The sequence below is a fragment of the Euleptes europaea genome, chromosome 2, assembly GCF_029931775.1.
Source record: "Euleptes europaea isolate rEulEur1 chromosome 2, rEulEur1.hap1, whole genome shotgun sequence".
In the NCBI taxonomy this organism is placed as follows: Eukaryota; Metazoa; Chordata; class Lepidosauria; order Squamata; family Sphaerodactylidae; genus Euleptes; species Euleptes europaea.
This window is the reverse complement of record NC_079313.1, coordinates 104056050-104073320: the sequence shown is the minus strand read 5'-3', so window position 1 is coordinate 104073320 and position 17271 is coordinate 104056050.

The following is a 17271-nucleotide window of genomic DNA, read 5'->3' as shown; positions in this document are numbered from 1 at the left end:
GCACGGGAGCTGCCGTTTTTGCGGCGGTGGTCAGTTCGGTTGCGCTTGTGGCAGGAAGGGCATCTTCTGGCGGTTCCTCAGAAACGCAGGATGATGGTCGCCCCTCAGCCCATTCGGTCTCCGCTGGCTCCACTGGCTCTGGAGCTCTGGAAGACGCTGGTGTTTCCGCTGCAGTGGCGAGGTCGGGTGCATCTGCCGGGCGGTGGCACAGCTGGTCGATGTGCCACCGTAAGACATGACCCTCGGGAGTGGCGACCCGATATGACACCGGGCCGGTGGCTTCCTGGACTGTGGCCGGAATCATGGCCAGTCCCTCCCCGTAATTTCGGGTGTAGACCGGGTCGCCTTCTCGATGACCCTCGGGGTGGCGGTAGAGTCCTTGTGGCCCGGGCACTCTGGTGCCAGATCGGGGTGCAGCCTGTCGAGCCGGGTCTTTGGGCGGCGGCCCATGAGGAGCTCAGCTGGGCTCCTGCCGGTCGCAGAGTTGGGAGTGATGTGCTGGGTCAGGAGAAGGTCCGCCAGCTTCGTGTCCCAGTCGCCCGTGACGATGCGGCCCAACGCGTCCTTGGTTGTGCGCACCATGCGCTCGGCCTGACCGTTGGTGGCAGGGTGGAATGGTGCGGAGGTCACGTGACGAATCAAGTTGTTCGCCATGAACTCTTAAAATTCCGCCGACGTGAATTGTGCCCCGTTGTCCGAGACCACCGTGACCAGCAACCCGTGCGTTGCGAAGAGCTGCCGCAGCACCTGAACAACCACCCGGGCGGTCATGGAGGAGACGGCTACCACCTCCAGCCATTTCGAGAAAGAGTCCACTACGACTAGGAATGTCTTGCCCTGAAAAGGCCCCGCGAAGTCGATATGTATGCTGGACCGGGGCATGCGCGTTGACTCCCAGCTCTGGGTAGGGGCGCGTGGCATCTCAGGTCGGGACTCCTGGCAGGGTTGGCAGCGTTTGACCCATTCCTCCACAGCGGTGTCAATGCCTGGCCACCACACGTAGCTCCTCGCCAGCGCTTTCATGTGCACGATGCCTTGGTGGCAGGTGTGTAGAGCCTTCAGGACCCTCGTGCAGAGTTTGGCTGGGACGACTACCTGGCTCCCCCAGAGCAGGAAGCCCGTGTGCAGGGAAAGGCGGCCCCTTGTAGCAGCCCAGCAAGCCCTTCCAGACGTCCTCGAACTCAGTCCAGACGGAGTCGAGGGCAGGTTGGCTGATGCGGTGGATGCCCGCGAGGTGGATCCCAAGGGCCGGGAACCACTCGAGACCCAGGAGGCTGGCGCGGGGTCCATTGACTACGACGAGGCGGAGGCGACAGGAACGCTGCTGGAACTGCACATTCACGTGGGCAATGCCCAGGACTGGCATCCGACAACACTGGTAGTCAGAGATGATGATGTCGGTGGGTTGCAGCTTGGGGAGGGTGGGGCGGTGCCCCAGGTCGCGGAAGGTGTCCATGGAGATGATGGAGAGGGCCGAGCCCAAGTCGACCTCCATCTCGCAGGGGGCGCCCTCGATCCTGATAGAGACAGAGACTTTTTCCACGCCGTGGACCTTGTGGAGCTGGATGCTCTTGACATTGTGGCGGCAGCGGCAAGGCGAATCATGATCTCCGTCGGCCATTTCGTGGACGGGTTGGGCGATGCCATCTTTCTTGCCGGAGCCAGGTGGACGCCCCTTTTTGGCAGAGCGGCAGACCTTGGCAATGTGGCCCACCCTGCTGCAGCCCTGGCATCACGGAAGCGGCATGTGCGGCGGTCATGAGGTTCGCCGCAGCTGGTGCACGGGTGAGCCATTGGGCCCCGTGACCGGTGCCCCCGGGCGGCCATTTTGTGGGCCTTGTCCTCAACGTCCTCGTCGCTGGCGCTCTCGTGGTGGACGGGAGCCGGAGTAGACAGAGGAGGTGTGGCGCCCCGGTCACCCAGATGGTCAGCTCATGAGGAGGACTCAGCAGCCATGGCTTCCTTGACGGCCGCAGTCAAGGAGACGTCTTTCCGGGCGAAGAGCCGGCGGCACAACTTCTCGCTTCTGAGGCCAAAAACGAAGCGGTCAAGCAGAACCAGGCCGTCTGGCGGAGCGCAGCGAGGTACGTGGCGGCAGACTTGCCGGGTTCCTGGTCTCGGAGGTGGAACAGCAGGCGGTGAGCGAGTCGCGTAGGCTTCGGGGTGAAGTGGTTCCCCAGCGCGGTCAAGATGTCCTGCAAAGGCGTCTCGCCCAGCTTCGTGGGGGCCAGCAGGGACTGGGCGAGCTAGAAGGTCTGCGGGCCACACATGCTGAGGAACAGCTAGCGCTTCTTGCCGGGGTCCGTGATGTCGTTGGCGTCCATGAAGAACGTCACACAGTCGGCGTAGCTTTCCCACTCGCTGGGGCTGGCCGAGTCGAAGTCTTCCAATGAGCCTCTGGTGGCCATTGTAGCGAGGTGTTGCGTCTCAGGTGTGTCGGGAGGATTTCAGCAAGGCGAGCCAGTCTGCCTACCGGGCACTGTGAGGTTGCGGAAGTCGAAGGTGATTTCAGCAAGAGTGATCTCAGCAGGAGAGCCGGACTGCCTACCAGCCTTCGTCGCCACTGTTAAGTCCGCATGGGGAGGACACACGAGGTTGAGACGGAGTTCCAACAACAACGCTTTATTGTAGTGAAGAACAGAACTAAAGAATACAGTGCAAAGGCCCTGCTTATATGCCCCCCCTGGCCTCCTGCAGCCACTCCCACCCTGATCCGTGATAGGGGGGAACAACCCTGGGTCGCCAATGGTGCGTGCCGGCTTAGGGCCAATGGCGCATGCAGGGTTTAGGATCCTTCGTCCGGGACTCAAGCTCCTAAGTTTCCCCCTGCATATCACCTAACTATGTACATACATAACAACCATGATCAAGTATTTGAGGGGCTGTCATATAGAGGATGGGGCTGAGTTTTTTTCTTTTGCCCAAGAAGGCCGGATCAGAACCAACGGGTTGAAATTAAATCAAAAGAGTTTCCGTCTAGACATTAGGAAGAATTTTCTAACAGAGCGGTTCCTCAGTGGAACAGGCTTCCTCAGGAGGTGGTATGCTCTCCTTCCATGGTGGTTTTTAAGAAGAGGTTAGATGGCCATCTGTCAGCAATGCTGATTCTGTGACCTTAGGCAGATGATGAGAGGGAGGGCATCTTGGCCATCTTCTGGTCACTAGGGGTGTGGGGGGAAGGTAGTTGTGAATTTCCTGCATTGTGCAGGGGGTTGGACTTGATGACCCTGGTGGTCCCTTCCAACTCTATGATTCTATGATTCTATGACTCCATCCTCCAAAGCATCTATTTCCTCCAGGGGAACTAGGGTTGACAAACTCCAAGTGAGGGCTTGAGAGCACCAGGAATTACAACTGCTTCGTGATTACAGAGATATTTTTTATAACTCTAAATTTAGTTTATAATAATAGCAACAACAAAAAATAAAAATGTAACAGCAGTAGGTTAAACATACTAGTACAGTCAAGACACGTTCCAACACTTTTTACAGAAATCCTACCATTTGTTGTATTCACTTAGCAGAACTTAATAAGTGTAAATCATACAATAGTTTTGTGTGCATCGTTTACTTTGTGATGCCCCCTTATCCACATATTCTAGAAAAGGCAGCCATCTGTTTTAAAAGTTCGTAGAAGACAAATTATTTGCTACTTTGAGTTGTGAAGATATTTTATCTAAAATTAAAAGGTTCCACACCTTCTCATACCACTGCCCAGTGGAAGGCATCTTAGCTTTTTTTCCCCGTAGCAGGAAATCAGAATTTTGCTGCCAGTAGCAGTATCAAAATTAGTTCCCTATTTAGGGTAGAGAGTTTTTGTATATCAGCATTTTCTAACAAGACAATTCAGGCATCATAAGGGACTTTGAACTGCGTGATTAATTCTATCTCTCTCAAGAATGTGTCCCAAAATAAACTAACATTTGGGCATGCCCACCAGCAGTGCAGAAAATTAGCTGGGTTGATACAGCCTTTTCAGCATAGACACGAGTGCCCTGTAGGGTTGCCAGATCCCTCTTTGCCACCGGCGGGAGGTTTTTGGGGCAGAGCCTGGGGAGGGCGGGGTTTGGGAAGGGGAGGGACTTCAATGCCATAGTCCAAATACCAAAGCTGCCATTTTCTCCAGGGGAACTGATCTCTATCGGCTGGAGATCAGTTGTAATAGCAGCTAGTATCTAGAGGTTGGCAACCCTAGATCCCTGATATGATGAAGACGAGAGGGTGTGAGATTCCACTGGCTCATAATTTTATAAACTAGTTCTTTAAAGCTGCTAGAAGCTGATTTAAGAGAGTACATCTGCCAAACAGATGTCCAGTCATACCAAGAAATATTCGATTTGATTTCTCTCTATGACTTCTTAGTATATGAGGGAGTCAGAGGAGAGCTACCTTTAAACGCTTTGTATAAAGTTGAAATAATAGCTTTTCAATAAGTTTGTCTATTCAGTATCAGTGTCTCAAATTTTGTCAATGGTCTAGTAATATTGGTTCTTGTAGGTTATCCGGGCTGTGTAACCGTGGTCTTGGAATTTTCTTTCCTGACGTTTCGCCAGCAACTGTGGCAGGCATCTTCAGAGGATTAACACTGAAGGACAGTGTCTCTTAGTGTCAAGTGTGTAGTAATACTTTGTTGGATAGCTGGTGTCTGGAAAAAATGCAATAATTGCAGATATTGAAACCAATACATTTTACTTTCACCCATAATGACAGAGATGTTTTCAGTAGCAGCATACATAGAGTATTGTTACCAAAATCAGTCCCTATGCCAGGTCTGTCACGCCAGAGTGTAAGAGCACAAAACACGTGTAGGAGCACAAAACACTGAGGCAAAAATTGGGATTGTCCAGTCTATTGTCTATACATCTTCCAGATCTGTGCAGTAAATATTCAAGATAAGATGGAAAGGAGACAAAGCGCTCAACCAGCAAGTAATTTAATACCCCAACAAGATACAGATTAGAGACTAAGAACTAGCAGAGTATACAGTAATGGCTAAATTAACAAACTATGCGAATAATAGACCAGCCTCAGAATTTCAAGACAAATGAAAAGCATATAATTCTCATAAAATGGGGAGTGGAGGAGGAAGTAGCTGAATTGTTCTATGTTCTATTTTCCGTTTCTTTGTTATATTGTACCAAAGGGTATTTAAGAGAAAAACTTTTGAATGAACAGCTGGTAAATAGACAACTATATTTGGATTTATTTTCTAAAATCCGGAAATTATTGACAGAGATTTATGCTTAGATTTATTATAATGGCTATCACCACTCAATGTTTATTACTTTTTCACCATTTATTCTCTAATATTATTGTTATTATAATTTGCCATTTATTATATTATATGTATATTTTTTATTTTTTTATTTTGACAACATTGGGTTTTGTTTCTATTGTCTGTTGTTTCTTTTTTTAATTAAGTAAAATAAAATCTTTTAAAAAGAGACCAAAAGATCAGAAGGAAAATCAAGGCAACGAGCAATAATATAACAAGTCCAATGAAACATGTAAACTCAACCAATATTAATGTGTAGTTGTGTTAATTTTAGATAAAAACACACACAATTAGTGTTACTAAACTATGTTCCTCCCACTAGGCTTGTCCAGGTGGCTATGGAGAGAGACCGACTGGGACAACCTCTCCCAGTATGACCCCCCCTGCCCCATTAGATCATTATCATAGGGTCTTCTTACAGGTGCCTGGCCCACAAATTGCCCACTTGTCAACCACCAGGGCAAGGGCATTTTCAGTGGTTGCCCCCTATGGAACCAGCTCCCCAGGGAAGTTCATGCCCTGCAAAATCTTCCAGCATTCCATTGGGCATGTAAGGCTGCTTTGTTTCATGCAGCGTTAGGTTAACATTACGAACTGGGGAGCTGGCAAGTTGTCTTAATTCTGTGAGTAATTTATTGTTAAGTCGATGTTGTAATTGGTTTTATTCTATTTATTGCATTTATTTGTATTTGTATATATTGTATTTTTAAATGTTGTAACCTGCCCCAAGTCCCCTAGGGGAGAGGGTGCAGAGTATAAATTCAATAAATAAAATAAGGAAGACTGATTCTGAACCAGGGAAAGAGAAGCTAAGAGAAGGGTATCCTGGGGAAAAGGTAAAATAGGGAAGCGGAGCAACATGGGAGGGAAGAAGTCATACTCTGCTTGTCTTGAAAATGTGAGGATCTGGGACTGAAGTGCTGTAGTAGTGGAAGATGGCTGGATGAAACCATCTACTAACTTTGAGTAGCATAGTGTGCCATTCTCATGGACCTGAGTTTACCAGACCTTCAGTTATGAAGCCCAGCCATTGTTCAGCCTGGGCACAGAACTAGAGCAATGGTGTAACAAGCAAGATCCAGGCAACGTTGATTATTTTTAGTCCTATTGATTTCCGCAGAAGAGTTGTGTACACCAGGCATTTCCCCCCAATCATCAAAAGGATACAGGAAGATAGAAAACAGCCATTTCGAAATGGAAAGGCCTGGGTTAATCCCATCCAGAATTCAGCAAATCAGTCTTCACTCCAGGCTATCTTTCTCCTGCTATTAGCTAATAAATTAATCTTGTAACCCAAGCAGCAACAAACCATGTGACACTGTTGAAGAATTGAAAAAATCCCGCTGATAATGCACAGTGGGAAGTTACTGCAATAGAAAAGTGATTGACATATTTAAGCATTGCTCCATTTTCCAACTGGAGAGGAAAACAGAGCATGCCGTGACAGTTCCTGCTGCTTAAAAGAGGCCGGAAAGTGCCACCGTCCAAACAGGGACACTTCCCTAATGCTTTTATTGGATCTAACTTAAAAATCACAAAGAGTTTCACAGAACTCTAACTAGGATTGATATTAACTAAAAGAGAGGAAAGGATAATTTATTTTTCTTATTTGCCCTCTCCCTCTTTTTGCTAACATACAGTCTGAGGAAGAAGGCAGTGACATTCAAAAATGGGCTTAATCTTTTTTGTGGTTTTTAGTTGTAATAAAGGTATTATGATATGGTTAATGTTTGGCAGTTCCAAGTTAGTTAGTTGTCTATGAGCCCATTCCTGAAGGGTGGGGTGAAGCTCCTTTGGAGCCGGTGTGACCCCACGCCAGCATAGGTGCCACCTTATAAAAGCATTGCGGGGGGGGGGGGGTTTCCTGGGGATGGAGCTGCCTTTAGGCAGCTTCCACAGCCCTTTCACCCCGGGAATGCCCCCTTGAGCGGCAGTGGGGCTGCGCCACCTTTTTCAGTGGCGCAGCCGCATTGTAGGCAATGGAGGATTTCCCTCCTTTTTTAGGTTTGTGTATTTTCGATCGTCTCTTTTTGCCTCCGCAGTGGCCAGGAAGCTTCTGAAGTTACACCAGGGGTACACAATTCAAGTAACTCTCTGGGGGCCACAAGTTGGCCATATCAGTATGTCAGTCACAGTACTGCGCTTTTATCACATTTTCAATCCAGATTTGTTTAGTTATCCATGCAAACCGAATATACATGAACACCTTGAAATGGCTTCTCTTCTTCTCTGCATCACCATAAGCGCTCCTCTCTCTCCCCTGCCCCCTTCAGTCCTCTGTTCTGTTCTCTTTCCCACAGTGGCTTTGTTATTTCTACTTCTCCTCCTTGAGTTCCTCCACAACAGCTTGTGAGGCTTTCAGTCTCCCAGCAATTAATATGCTATGGGAGTCTCAAATTCCAAAAGAGTAGCCTTGTTTGTTTATTTTGTTTACTTGTTTTATCATCCGCCTTTCTCAATAAGATTCAAGGCAAATTACAGAATTATAAACAATTCATCAAAGGCTGATACAATAATAAACAATGCAAAAAGCTGGATTACACTATTAGAGAACAATTAACTACAGTATAATACATGCAATAAACAACGTATGTCCTGTCCTTTTCCTCTAATGGCAGGACTTTATTAGTCACAGTTACCAGATCCTCACAGGCAGCAGCAGGTTGAATCCAACAGTGCTCAAGAATTGCCATACACATAGTACTGTTCTAGCAAAACCAAAAATGGATCTTGTGGCATATTAAAAATTAACACTATGATCCTGCGCACACTTATCTGGAAGTAAATCCTATTGAACATAATAGAATTTACTTCTGAGCAAACAAACATATGATTTGGCTGCATCAGATCCATTGCAGCATAAGCATTTATTGAAGTAGCGCCCAGTTCATCAATGAATAAAGGCGCCCTACGTTGGCTGATACATGTACATTTAGAAATTTGCATCAGTGAAGACAAAAGTCAATGAAATGCAAGAGGTACAAGTTGTGAGGTGTTTGTGGATGCTTTGCTAAGATAAATGAACACCAAAGGTGAGTGAGAAAACCTTAACGTATGTTCAACCTAAACTGCATCCATAGGGCTATGATTCTCCATTGTGCATTCATTGTTGCTGCTGCAAATGCAGAGGCATTCACAATGGCAACAGAGCATTCACACAGGAGTTTTCTTTGCACTTTCCTCCATCAGCTGCCATTTTCCCTGAATTTATTTCTCCACTACACTACTGAGGAGCTTTCTGATGTCTTTTACAAATTTAATTGCTATAGCACTATAGCATTACAGTAGTACTATAGCTATGACCTACTGACTTGGACAACTCAGGCTTGGCCAGTCTTGTCAGATCTTGGAAGCTAAGCAGGGTTGGCCTGATTAGTACTTGGATGGGAGACCACCAAGAAAGTTCAGTGCTGCTGCACAGAGGCAGGCAATGGTAAACCATCTCTGTACATCTCTTTCCTTCAAAAACCTATGGGGTTGCCATAAGTTGGCTGTGATTTGATGGCCCTTTACACACACACACACACACAGAGCAATTCAAAAAATTTTTAAAGCGTCTTCCAGAGGCAAGGGGCAGACAGCTGGAAAAGGCACCAATGTATGAGGGACCTTAAAAAATATACACCTTCCCATCCAGATGGCTTGCTACTACTCCTGGACTTAATTTTTCCCGAAATGATCAAAGTAAAATAGGTTTGAGAAAGACTGTACTGAGGATAGGGAAATCCTAAAAAGTGGACAATTAGAGGACAACGTCATACTGAATGCTCCAAAAAGCACTTCAATTTGGAAGCCAAAGCAGAAAAAAAGTCCATGTAGATGCAGCCCTAGATAAACAAAACCAAGAGTTTCTGGCGCACAAAAGGGCCCATGTAGCATGAAACTACACTAGAATCCACATATTCCCACCATAATTTCTACTACACATTTTTTAAGCCAAAGAGGACACGTTCTATGCAATACTAGCAACACAGGTCTTCTCCCCTTCCACTCAATAATTCCCCATGGGGGTTGCAAATGCTCAGGAAGATGGCTGCAACTGACTCCCTAGCCTTTTGTTGGGGTATATCCCTTTTCTCTTCTCCATGGTATTTAGTATTCCCTGCTACACAATACTCATATTAGTGTTTTTTTTCCATCAATACCATTTGCACTACCCTTTGAAATGTGTTCTTCATCACAAGCTCATACATGAATATTTATAATATAAATGTTGCCTGTTAACAGTGAATGAATCATATTCTTAAAATAATTAACTTGGTTTATGAATCATGACAAGGGATTATTTTTATTTGATTTCAAATTACATTTAATAATTATTCTAGGAACTGATTTCTTTTATCTTGGCATCTGAATTCTTGGCCAGTACTTCACACAGCACAATCACACAGTTAAGATTATCAATGCAATCCTATGAAGAGTTACACCAGTCTATGACTAGTAATTTCAAGGGTTTTAGTCTAGAGTAAGCTTGCAAATGATTGCATGCTGTAAGTTTCTTTCTTTGAGGGTTAGAATTTTACCTTTATAAAATGCATAATCAAAGTTTATTAACGTTTTAAACACATCTTTCCAACAAATAGGGTAATGATAAATCTCCCACAGTAGAAATGCCAACCATCTGAGAGTCTCTGGAAATCTTAAGCAGCTCTGCTCAGAATCCTACTTTGGTCATAGGCGAAACATGTCGGCATCAGGAAGTAATGATAAAGGATTTATTCAACACCTTGATTCATTTATTCTGCTTGCTACTGCTGGTTTGGCCCTGACTTCTTCCTGTTATTGTTAAGAGCCATTGTGGTGCTTGATTTGGAGTAGAGTCCTTAGTTCAAACAGAGGAGGGGACATGGCTCAGTTGAGAACAACTGCTTTGCATGCAGAAGGTCCCAGATTCAATTCTGGGCGTCTTTAGTTAAAACGATCAGGTAAGAGGTGATGTGAAAGACCTCTGTCTGAGACCCTGGACAGCTGCTGCTAGTCTGAGAAGACAAAGTAACCTTGATGGACCAAAGGTCTGATTCAGTATAAGGCTTCAGGTTTCTGCTCACTAGGTGACTTTGGGCCAATCATGTCTCTCCGACTAATTTACCTAAAGGGTTGTCATGAAGGAAAAATGATATCACTCCATCCATGTACACTATCCCAAGTTCAATGGAAGAAGGGAAAGATATAAATTGGATGAATTAATCTTTGGGGTATCAATGCTCAGGAACACTGATAGTACTATGCTAAGGACACTTTCCTGGGAGTAAGCTCCATTAAATAAACCTGAGTCAACCTGCTTTAAAGCTGCAATTTTTAACGTGGTGGTGCCCGGGGTACCATAGCACTTGCCCATGTGTTTCCTGGTATCCACTTGCTGCTTGAGCGTTGGGCATAAATCCAAGGGTCTTGAATAAAACAGACAAACCAGGAAGCTCTGAGTCACTTCCTACCAGCTGACAGACTAGCAAAACACTGAGCTCATCCCAGGCACATGGGTCCTAAGCTCGGCCACAGATACATAGCTTTTATGTCTCTGGGTTTAGCAGCCTCTCACTGAGAAATTAGAAGGAGATTGAGACTGGGAAGGGCAGCCATGAAGGAGCTAGAAAATATTTTGAAGTGTAAGGATGTGACTCTGGCCACCAAGACTAGATTAATTCATGCCATCATATTCCCTATTACTATGTATGGGTGTGAAAGCTGGACAATGAAGAAAGCTGATAGGAAGAAAATAGATTCCTTTGAAATGTGGTGTTGGAGGAGAGTGTTGCGGATTCCGTGGACTGCCAAAAAAACAAATCAGTGGGTTATAGATCAAATCAAGCCTGAACTGACCCTAGAAGCTAAAATGACTAAACTGAGGCTGTCGTATTTTGGTCACGTCATGAGATGACAAGAGTCACTGGAAAAGACCGTCATGATAGGAAAAGTTGAGGGCAGCAGGAAAAGAGGAAGACCCAACAAGAGATGGATTGACTCAATAAAGGAAGCCACAGCCTTCAATTTGCAAGATCTGAGCAAGGCTGTCAGAGATAGGACATTTTGGAGGACTTTCATTCATAGGGTCGCCATGAGTCGGAAACGACTTGACGGCACTTAACACACACACACACACACTGAGGCTTTACAGGGAACAACAAACCCTCCCTTTTCTTTGGAAACAAGCCTAAGGGCATCTCTTTTCCTAAGCAAACAGCCTCTCCCAGATTTCTTCCACATACTCAGTGCAGAAGGCATTTTGAAAAAGCCCATAAAGCACTGCCTTGGCATTTACAGAGTTCCCATTAAGAAAAAGCTGTCTTCAGAACCTTTCAGTCGTTTGTGGAAACTGCCAATGTGTTGTGATTGGCTGCATTCTCATGGCATCCATATTGTAGTGATGAAAATTCCAAACGTATTTACAAGTTCAGCATGGTTGGTAAGGGGCAGCTGTAGAGTTGTGATTTAATTTGTTGATGAGTTCTCCAACACCAAGTTTGCTGCTCTACTCTCCTAAAGCCTGGTGAATCCCATTTAAGAAACCAGCCCATGTTAACTGATGTATTGACTAAGAAGAAGTAGAAGAAGAAGAGTTGATTGTTATATGCAAACTTTCTCTACCACTTCAGGCAGAATCAAACCAGCTTACAATCGCTTTCCCTTCCCCTCCCCACAATAGACAGCCTGTGAGGTAGGTACATGTCTTCCTACAAGGAGCCGAGGATAGTATATAGTTCTTTCTTCTCCCACTTTATCTTCACAACTTCTCTATGAAGTAGGTAAGGCTGAGAAAGAATGGCTCAAGGTAACCCAGTCAGCATTATAGTTAGTGAGAATTTGTATGTTGTCTCCCAAGGCTTACAACAACACACCAACCATTGGGTCTGTTAGGGCTGCTATCAAAAGCATTCTACACACCTTTACCAAGCTCAAGCCCACACTAACAGTGCAATCCTATGCAGTATTACTCCAATCTAAGCCCATTGAAATGAATGGGCTTAGACTGGAGTAATTCTCTTTAGGATTGAACTATATAAGTCCCAACTGTTCTCAGAGTGTTCCAGAAGGGTAATCATTATAGTCTTCCACTGCATAAAAAAACCTGATAAAGATCATTGTGGCATATTAAAGTCTAACAAGTTTATTGCGGTATAGACTTTTATTGGCCAAAGACCATTTCCTCATATGCATGACAGAAGGAGGGGCAGAGGTTGGAGTGAGGAGCTACAATGTGAGGCTGGAAGATCCAGCAATCCGAAAGTTAGGTGTATCACACTACTGTGCAGAACAGAAGAGAAGCGATGATGTAGTCAAAAGAACAAAAGATTCAGAGTGGGTATAACTCACTCCCAATTGGGGATGAATAACGTATAGGAGCATCCTCCAAATGACAATGATGTAACCATCGAGCCCCTTCCAAGTCCCTATTGATCCTGATTGTTGTGTCAGTCTGCATATGAACTCCCACTCAGCAGCTTCAGACTGGATGTTCCCTTTTAAAGTCTTTGGTGATATTTTTCAAGTACAAAAAGGAAACAGAAATCTTCCCCTCTCCGCTGTTACTATTTTAATGTCTGGATTTGTGTCTACTCTTTTGCGTGTTGGTGGGGAAGCAACAACAGTCTCACCTATGAAAATGACAGACATTGCTGGTATGTTATGCATTCTTAAGAAGGATATCACATTACAAGATATGAAAGTGAATGAACCCTTAATTCTGATCTGGAGAATTGGGTTTGATTCCCCACTCTTCCACATGAGCGGGGTAGGCTAATCTGGTGAACTGGATTTGTTTCCCAACTCCTACACAGGAAGCCAGCTGGGTGACCTTGGGCTAGTCACACTCTCTCAGCCCCACCCACCTCACAGGGTGTCTGTTGTGGGGAGGGGAAGGGAAGGTGATTGTAAGCTGGTTTGAATCTCCCTTAAGTGGTAGAGAAAGTCGGCATATAAAAACCAACTTTTCTTCTTAATGATAAGGCATCTGAACCTGAGATAGTGTTTCTTGAATAGACCTGAGGACAGATGGCAACAGGGTTTGTTTTCAGGGCAACTTATTTGACTTTTAAAATCTGCTGGGTGATCCATTATCACTGCTGAGTAATTGTTTAAGGATGGTTGGTAGCTGTCTGTAAGGAAGGACAGATCTTCAACCTAAGGTCCCCCCAAAACGAGGATCACCTTCCAGGATAGGCTGAAAATCTGATAATGCACTGGAGAGACTAACCACTCATTCCCGACAGAAGCAGCGGCTGGGGAGGATGTGGCCAAGGCGCTGCCGCGGTGCCTCCAATGAGGTTTCCTGGCCCCTGCAAGGCTAAAAGAGGGTATTTAAAAAATAAAAAATAAAAAAGGGGGGAGCCCCATTGAAAACAGCGATGCTACACCAACAAAAAGGTGGCGCGGCACCGCCATTGCTTCAGGGGGCATTCCTGGGCTGAAAGGGGTTTGGAAGCTGCCTGAAGGCAGCTCCACCCCCCCACACCCCCGGGAATGACTCCTGGGACATCAGCACAGGGACTTGTGCCAGGAGGCCGCAGGCAGGAGACTGTGCCGGAGTCCAGGGGCCACACTGCCGCAGCGATCCAGAAGGTCTGGTGTAAGTGGTACTATGCCGGCGTCCGTGCCAGTTTGCATGGCACAAGTGGTACAGACACCGGTGTAGGGGTCACATCGCCTCCTAAGGCAATTCGGCCCCTAGCCTCAGGGATGGGCTGTAACTAATAGCTGCAATTGAAGAATGAGTGCTGTTCCGTTGTTTTCTCTTCTGGCCCATCCTCAAGTAGACAGTTCCTGGGTAACTCTTTATTGTTCTCAGTCTGTTTGTACACTTCCCTAGGCGGGGTTTTAGAAATGCTTGCTATAAATCTGGTCTCTGTCCAAAACACTGGAACAAATGTACCTATATCTTAGGATTTGGTGGCAAGCAAAGGATCGTGTGGTGTGCTCTGAGGGGTAGCTGAAACTATGTAGGAAAGTTGGTTGATTTCTAAGATAAAGTGGCATCTATATATACATCACAAAGTTACAGTGATGTCTGGAAAGTGAACCTGCTGCGTGGACATGGTTAATGGTGCTGTTGGAGAGTTAGTTCCCTCTCAGCTCACATATATAAACAAATGTGTATCGCTGAAGACATGTCAGTCACTAGGTGGCAGTAGGAACTACAGTTTGCATTTATAGTAGTCTTTCAGGGTTTATTTTTCCTTCTTCATTATAGCACCTTATTTTAAAGTGATCAGCAGGAAGCCACCTGAAATGGTAAAAATACTGAAATTGTAACTTGAATACCAAAGCGTTATTTGTGTTATCTTTGTGTAACCTTTATTTCCGCAGAATAAAATATATATATATGAAAAATACGGTTTCCAAAGTGGCGTGATTTTACCTTTTACCAGATTTGTTTCCTTGTGAGAAGAGAGAACTGGACGCTCACTGTGTTGCTGTAATATCTGTGTCTGCAAATATACATGCTGAGCGTGGGGGAAGCAGGCAAGCACTTAACATCCAGACAGACGGTGCTAGTCTTTAAAGCAGCATCCATTTTCCAGAAGCAAACACCAGGTAGTTTTTCAGGCCTATGACATTACTTCTTATCAGCCAGCTGAAATTCAGAAACCTGCTAGCAACATTCCAGCTACTAAAATGTTTCTTTTTCAGTTCAGTTTTCAGCATGCGAAGTAAGTCCAGCAGTTAGTAGTTATTAACCACCAAAAGGAATTTACCAGCCATCTTTTGCTAATAGTTATACAAATGAAGATAATTCACAATGGGTAGCCGTGTTAGTCTGTCTGCAGTAGTATAAAAGGGCAAGAGTCCAGTAGCACCTTAAAGACTAACAAAAATATTTTCTGGTAGGGTATGAGCTTTCGTGAGCCACAGCTCACTTCTTTAAATACCTGAAGAAGTAAGCTGTGGCTCACGAAAGCTCATACCCTACCAGAAAATATTTTTAAGTCTTTAAGGTGCTACTGGACTCTTGCCCTTTTCTACTACAGTTATACAAATGTTAAGAGATGGTTGGTTATCTATTCAGTTGATTTAACACAATAGCATCCCTACCACATCAAGTAATTAGTGATATTTTTAATGGACTGGTCACATAATCCTTAATCAGGTAGGTTATAAAGAGATATGATATAAATTAGTGTTTAATTGGAAATCTTTCATACTTGCAGAAGTTGGACCAGCAAAGGATAGCAACTTACCTATTAGCATGTCTTACGGATGCAGACATTGTATAAACAGGTTCAGAGGTATGTGTGGTATTGGAAATGTCCCTGTTTTATTTCCATTTGATGACCTCAGCTGTCATTTGTTTCTTCTTGTTACCAACCATGGTTTATATGATTCTTCTAATAAGCTTAAATTCTCAGAGGACTCCTGTTGTCATTAACAGGCACTTAAGTACCACTGATGTATACTAGCAACTCTGAATGATTTGATTGCATCATTTGTAGTGAAAGTTTGAGCTCAAGAATAGTCCAGAAAAAAAATCTTCGTAATGATATCTATCACCTCTTCAACTCAATTGGGATGGTTTTGCATGAGCATTCTAGCCCCCCCCCCCACTGCAAGGTGCTCCCCAGTATAAAGATGCAACATACAATTGTTTTGGTAACCTGCCTTCACTTCATGCCAGCAAAAAGTAATATTCTGAATGGTACTTCACTCAGAGAAAAAAATTCTGAAAGAACGGAAGTCAAACTCATTTTCAGTTATGCCTTTTTCCAGCCAGTACAGAACCATTTGGACATGTTGGGTACCTTGTGCCTGTGTGTAAAGTGCTGTCAAGTTGCAGCCAACTTATAGCGGCCCCTGGTGGGGTTTTCAAGGCAAGTGATTAAGCAGAGGTGGTTTTCCATAGACATCCTTTGCAGTCTTCCTTGGTGGTCTCCCATCCATGTACTGGCCCAGCTTAGCTTCCACGATCTTACAAGATCAGGCTATACTATACCATTCCACATCCTGTCAGGTATATTACATATAATCACATAAGAAACTGAAGCACCAGGGGGAGGGAGCATCAGATATTTAACAGCAGCAAGAACAAGCACACCTAATTCTTTGTTTTATTTGCATTAAATTGTGTCTCTTTAGAACTGGCAATAATGGAACAGACAAACCAACCGGAGTACAAACCCAAGCCCTGCAACAGACCTTATGCCAGCTCTGTCCCCCACGTCTACATGAGTGATGCTATCATAGAACCCAACAAACAACGGCAACACACCAACGTTTCATTTTCGCCATGGCAATTTAAATCAACAAGAAAAAAAGACCAACTCGATTCAATTTAAACCAGATTTTGCGTGATACTTCCTAAATAAAAGTGCACACTAACTTATTGCTACATCAGCTAAAGCGCACTGGGTTATGCCCTACTACTTTGTATCTTCCTCTCATGGAAGGAGTCTTCCTCCTATGCAAAAAAACTTTCACAGGAGGGTATATTTGTACACCCTAACATCGTTTTTACTACTTTAGGAAATAACATTGCTTATTTTGAGACCTTCGTGCTCATGATCAAATATGATATTTTATACCTTGAAGCCACAACAGGTTTTTGTTGACAAATGCTGGTTGGCACCTTGTGGTGTTGATGCTTCTTCTTTCCTAATGTTACATTCCGCTTTAGTCTGCTCCTTTTGCTTTGCTACAACTGCTCTTCCCCACCCCTCAAAAGCATGTTATCATAACCAGAAATAAGACCTAATAGTAATTAGTGGGCAGATCAAGAAGAAGAAGAAGTGTTGGTTTTTATATACCGACTTTCTCTACTTGAGGAAGAATCAAACCGGCTTACAATCACCTACCCCTCCCCTCCCCATAACAGACACCCTGTGAGGTTGGTGAGGCTGAGAGCTGTGACTAGCCCAAGGTCACCCAGCAGGCTTCATGTGTAGGAGTGGGGAAACAAATCCAGTTCACCAGATTAGCCTCTGCCGCTCACGTGGAGGAGTGGGGAATCAAACCCGGTTCTCCAGATCAGAGACAATCAAGAATATCAAGTTGGAACAGTGGATGACGGAG